Source organism: Trachymyrmex cornetzi, unplaced genomic scaffold, assembly GCF_001594075.2.
Source record: "Trachymyrmex cornetzi isolate Tcor2-1 unplaced genomic scaffold, Tcor1.1 scaffold272, whole genome shotgun sequence".
In the NCBI taxonomy this organism is placed as follows: Eukaryota; Metazoa; Arthropoda; class Insecta; order Hymenoptera; family Formicidae; genus Trachymyrmex; species Trachymyrmex cornetzi.
This window is the reverse complement of record NW_017297394.1, coordinates 606,452-613,187: the sequence shown is the minus strand read 5'-3', so window position 1 is coordinate 613,187 and position 6,736 is coordinate 606,452. Positions and strand designations below refer to the sequence as shown.

The window sequence follows — 6,736 nt, the reverse complement described above, 5'->3', positions numbered from 1 at the left end:
CCCCCCCCCCCCCCGGTCTTCATCCTCATCTCTCGCCAAGCACCACAGTGTATTACGGCGAGAGATCGAAGTCTGCGAATGGTGGTGACGGTAGGATGGGGAGGTTGGAAAAATAGCAAAGAGGGGGACAAAACGGAGTTGTACCGCCGCACCGCGGTTATTGATAGCGCCAGGCAATTTACAGACGGATTTACGATTACAATAAAACTTTGCTCGCGCGGAAAATTATATTCATAGGATTGGATTTGCGCCAGATATGAAATACCGCGGATCGTACGAGTTCCCGAAGAGGTAGGATAGACGGAAGCAGAAGTCGAAGATCGGGGAGGCGACTGTGGGAAGAAATAAAGCAGAGTAGAGCGGTAAAGGAGCAGCTTCGCGGAGAACGAAAGGAGACGAACGAACACGCGGACTGTCTTCTTCGGAGAGAGAATCGATTATTGCTCGAGTTCGACTTTGGAACATGGGAGTCAATACAGATATTACTCTGTTGCTGGAATACTTGGATATAATACGACGGTTTATGGGCACACGGAGATTTACGGCGTAATCCGCGTCATTGTTGGAACGTAATGCACTGAAATTGAAGTATACGAGTTCGATGCCATCGTTCATCGAGCAATGATTGTATCGCTGTGTAGCGTCAGTGTTTTATTTTAAATCGTGGAGTTAAAAAAATAATGCCGACACACTTCTCTCAAAAAGAATTCAGTGAGAGACTAACGAGATGTTTATACGTATATATATATATCACATATCAAAAATATTTTTCATATTCTTGAGATACACATTGTTATTATATTGAATTGTATCGAGACATTATCATAATTATTTTTTTATATGATACCTTACAATTTTTTTATTATTTCATTATCAGATATTCTAGTATTACTGAGACATGTACTTATTGTTAGATAAATTCCGAAAAAGTTTTATGTAATTTTTCTTTCAAGTGATACAAAATTAAATTTTCAATAAAATATAAATGGATTATAAAAGATTAAAGTAAAGTTGATATATGTAAGAAAATATAATTAACGATCATCTTACTTTTATAATATGTCAATTAAAATATATTACGTGTAATAAATATTTCTTGTTTTTCTTTCATTTATTTTATTTATAACACATATTTGAGGTATCTCTGACTATTGCTTTTGTGTGATATTGCATGATGCATATAATATATATTTAATTCTCGACAAAGACAATGTAGGCCTTACTATATTATATTCTAGATATTTAGAAAAACAGAAAGAAAAACTACATCTATAATAAATATTTAAAATTTTCTATATATGCACACATAAATATCTTCCCAAATTTTATTATTTACTCTATCAATAATGTACGAACACCATAAAGAAAAAATAATTAAACGTAAACATTTTATATCTTCAAAAATATGAATACTTATTATAATTATTATGACTTTAATTTTTGCTTTTCGTTATTTCTTACTACTATTTAAACACTCAACTAAAAAATTGGATTTAATTATAATATTATCTACTTATTTAAACAATCAATAAGAACATATAATTATATTAATAAAATTATTTAGAGAACGTCATTAATGTACTTAATCTTCATGATATTCTTAATTCTTAAATATCTTATCTACTATAAAGCAAAATATGTAAAAGTTATAATTTTTTATATACTATATTTGAAATAACTTCTTCTTTATGAAAAGTCTGTAAATTTTTTATCGAGCTTTAGTTGCAAAATATTTCTTATTGTTGCTTCTATCCATACTTGTAAAAGTAAAAAATTATAACTTTTACATATTTTGGAGAATACTTTGTAGTAGATAAGATTTTTAAGAACTAAGAATATTATAAAGATTAAATACACATTAATAATGTTCTCTAAATAATTTTATTATCGTTAATTATATTTTCTCATTGATTGTTTAAGTAAATAGATAGTATTATAATTAATGAAATTTTTAGTTGATTGTTTATAGTTCTGTAGAATTGTTCTATAGAATGCATTCATTTACTTAATATGTGTTTTAGTGTCTTATTAAAAAAATATATTCTAAGATATATCAATTATTGGAAATTTATGAAGTAAATTCATAAGTATGAACAAAACAATAAGAAATAATAACAACAATAAGAAATAATAGTAATAATAAGAAATATTTTGCAATTAAAGCTCGACAAAAAAATTTACAGACTTTTCATGAAGAACAAATGATTTTAAATATAGTAAAAAATTAAAATTTTTGCATATTTTGCAGAATACTTTGTAGTATTTTAATTGATTTATTATTATTAATTTATTTTCGATACAAGAATGCACTCGTATAGAACATTAAACATAGAACTTATTATTTTATTTTATTATATTACGAAGTCGTAATAGATTAAAAATACATTCTTGTATCGAAAATAAATTATTAATAATAAATTGATAATTTTATTCAGCATAATTCAATATTGATTTTAATCTATTTAAACCCATGCATCTTGAGACAACAGATCTATGAAATGCGAATTTGATTAATACGCAAATCTAAATCTGGGTTACATGTAATAAACAACTCATATAATTTTTATAGATCCATTATCTCGATTTAAAATAAAAGATAATTTATCACTTACAGTTACGATGCGCAACAGCGGAGTTGTAACTGTACTGTAGCTACGTTAATCTGAAACATAAAAAGATATCCAAATTACAATATTATTTTCAAGCGTTCGAAATAATTAATATGTAAACAAGAAAATTATTATTATGTGTATTGAATTTTTTTACGATATTTATTATCTTCTCTTTAAGAAATTCTTTGAAGTAGAATTTCATTTTAAAGAGTGAAAATTGAGCCGAGTCGAAAAAGAGTGGCTCAATTTTCAATCTTTAAGAGAAAAATTTCATTCTTCAAAGTGAGATTTATTCTAAAAGTTTTAGAGAATTGAAATTGAAATTTATTAAAGTAATTATGCAACTTTCATGAAAAATATTTTTAATTATAAGATTTATGTAAAACCTTATAAATTAAAAAATTTAATTGTGATATCTGAATATATCAGATCACTTAATTTGATACTTAAAAATTCTATGAAATATAACGACAAAGCTATTTCATGAGAATCAATGATTAATTCCAAAAGAGTACCAAGTGCTAAACAAAAAATATCGCTCACCTTAGGGTTGCTCCGCTATCGCTCGATGCCTTCCTAGGCCTCTTCCTCCTCTCAGAATCCTCTGACTCCTATCCTCAAATTATTAGGTTTCTCCTCGGTTTTCTGGTTACACAATATTCACTAAACACACAGTTAAATAAATCTAAATATTTGAATTAATTAAAGACATATTACGTAATCACATAATACTTTGCATAGCGTTCCCGAAATTAATACTAATTAAAATGTGCAAGAAACGCGAATTGTTGCGTGATTTTTTATGAATTTAAACATCAAAAATGCGACTGTCGACTCAAACGAGAATATTGGTCACAAACAAGCTTTTTTTTCAATTTATGAAACTTCTCGTTCTCTCTAACGTTACTTCGCTTTTTTATGTGATACTCGTGCAAGGTGGGCCGCGTTTAACAGAATTATTTAGCACAATTGGAAATTCTCTTCGTCGAAATAGGACTATTCGTCTAAATTTAAAAGTATAATCCAATCAGCAAAAAGAACTCCCAACAGTTGCAAAATAAACGTTCTATTGAACATGTTTAAGTCGATCGACAAAGCAGCTAGCCTGCTCGCCGAGCGATTGAATTTGATTAATTGGATTTATAAGTAAGAAGTTTACCAATAATTTAATAGCTCGGCGAGCAGGATAACTGCTTAGAACGCTCACAATGACTCGCAAAAATAAGTTAATTATTATCGCGTAATATTTCGGACGACGCTTTCGCTATTTATTGCATACTTACCCTTTTATCGCTATGTCTTACGATTTTCGTGCGATATGCAGTTAGAATCGTCATGAATCTAGAATGGTAGAGACGAGAATGTTCGGAAATCGGGCAGCCACCGCGACACTGCACCTGTTGCTCCCCTCGCTTCAATTCGGAAAATTACTGTACCTGTAACGGACAAACGGCACATGTGTTTTAGGATGGCGACTAATGTGTCTCGGTGTTACGACAGAAAGAACACAAGTACGAGTTAAAAATAAATATTCGCGCTATGTGAATTAGGAGAAATCGTCGTTTTGGCGCGAATATTTCTGCCCTCGATCGAATGCGTTTTCAGAAATTGCCGGTATACGCGTTTGAGCTGAGCAAAATAACGAATAATGAGAACACGGGATCTATTCGCTATCTACGTACGTCTCACTTGCGAATTTATGACCGTATTCACCGAGCGAACGCGTCATGACGCCATAAAGCTCAAAGTCGACCGTTTCGCGCCCGCTTCGCTTCTGCGTTGTTCCTTCGTTTTCAAAAATTATACCAGAATATGCGCTTGGGTTGCGCAAAATAACGAATAATGAGAATGTTAGAGCTATTCGCTATATATATACATTTTTATTTACGACCGTACTTACCAAGCGAATGCGTCACTAGGTCACACAGTTCGAAGTCGACCTGTTCGTTTTTACGTCGTGTCGCCATTTAGTGGATGACGGGACGAAGGCGGCAACTTCACACTGATATCGTGCGATACGACGCGTCACGCGAGTGATTCACACCCCTAAATAAATTAAATAACACCTAAATAAATAACGATCACCACACGCAAGCATACACACAGACGAAAACCAACTGCATGCAATGGTGAAAAAACAAACGCAAATCTTCTTTCTGCATTTACGAACTACGTTTTGCGATTTGCGAATTATATAGAAATATCTTAAGACGTGACGGGGCATCTGAAAATACAAAATCATGCGTTGGAGTAGGTATTGCAAACGCACAATACATTTTGAACTTGTAAATTCCGTCGAATATATGATTCGGAATATTAATCCGGAAATAATAACCTAGGGTGTTTTTACATGAATGAATTTAAATTATTCATACATGAATTATTATTTCGCATGGATTGTTTAACATATTTTTTTTTAGTAATTATTCTTTACGAACCTTTAAATATGCATTTCCATCGAAAATCCGCAATATAAAAAATTATATCAATTAAATTTTTACTTTTAGAAATACTAGTCATTTAAGGTTGTTATTCTGTTTAAATATTTGTTTGATTTTTCTTTTTACTTTTTTTAGAAAATTATGATTAAATTATATCCACAGTTCTCAAATACTAATAAATTGTAATAATCATATGCAATATGTTATTAATAACAGCGATTTTAATTGAGATGTAAAAACACTCTAGGTACGTTTACGTAAAAAAAAATCAGGCATCTAGTCCCGGATTAATGGATACTGAATAGTTGATATATGACGATTTTCCTTTGATTTTTTTTAATCGCGCTGACCGGTACTTCAATAAATTTAAATTCATACATCACTCTTTCGACCCGAATAGAAAGTGATGTACAAAGCTCTCGACATACTGTTACTCGTGATTTGATCATTAAAGAATACAAAATATTAGTCCAAATATCGGCAATACGCGATAATTCGTAATTTTTCTATTATTACTTCTATGTTTTTATTTCGAGCCTGTGATAGTAAACTGTATACCTTTGACGAATAGCAGACGCTTCGACACGTTCACGAGTCGTAAATCATAAGCAGTAATCAATTTTCATTCCTAGAAAATTTAAGTTTTATAGAATATTATGCGACGCACGGAGCGACTCGTATCAGCAAGTACCGCTGCCATCCCTTTCCAAGGTCGCCGCGCGAATGCCAAAGCGATGACGTAGTCAACCACCGCACCGCGCAGCGCGCCCCCCTCCTACCTCTCCCGCTCCTCGCCGTCCGCTTACCCCTCGTCGTTCGTATTACCAACCGCACGTCGCGAAATACTTACCGCGTATGAAAAATATACACGGATTATTCAATTGTTACTCGTGCTTTTGACGAACAGGCATCGTACATTTCGCGCTTTGCTTTAATATTTGTTCAATTTTACATTACTTGCGTTTCTTTTTAAACGTAATTATTAATTATTAATTATACGTAAGGCGTATTTTTGATAACAACATTATATCTAATTTTCATTTTTCTTTTTAATGATTTACATTTAAATAGAAATTGTGATAATATTCTATACATTCTTTATATAAAGGCAAATGCAAATTTTCTTTCTAAAATTGTAAATTCGCGCTAAATACAACTTTGGCTAAAAGTATTAAATATCTTACTATTATTTAATTTTTTAGCGAAAAAATTGATTTAAGACACTAGTTGTTAATTATTATTTTAAAAACCCCTTAAACTTTCGTATAATGCTAATAGCTAATAGCAATTAATATGATAATAAAAGAATTTAAGATAAATAAAAAAATATAGGTGCATGATACTTTTGGCTCAAGCTAGATATAATGTGTATAAATAGCATTCGTACATTTAGCGAATATGTATATGGCTGGAGTGTCCTGGACATTCCATGTGCATGAGTAATGAAGGGTTAAAATAGCGATTAACATTGAACAATTAAAGCGTTTTAAATTCTTACAGGTCTATTTGATTGAATTTTAATTCAAATATGTGTGTTGTGTAATTTTCATCATGTACATATATACACATACATATATGTGTATCCCTAGCTATACACACTTTTTTTTATCGATATGTACACTCCAGATTGTGTACACTCTAGATTCTAGATTATTTTATTAATATATACACTGGGGGGGGGGG

At 31.2% G+C, this 6,736-nt stretch overlaps 1 protein-coding gene across 3 annotated transcripts in view; it reads left to right on the top strand.

Annotated features, from left to right (window-relative positions):
• Scgdelta (sarcoglycan delta) overlaps positions 1 to 6,736 on the top strand; it is an 87,889-nt gene that overhangs the window by 76,274 nt on the left and 4,879 nt on the right. The window lies entirely within an intron of this gene.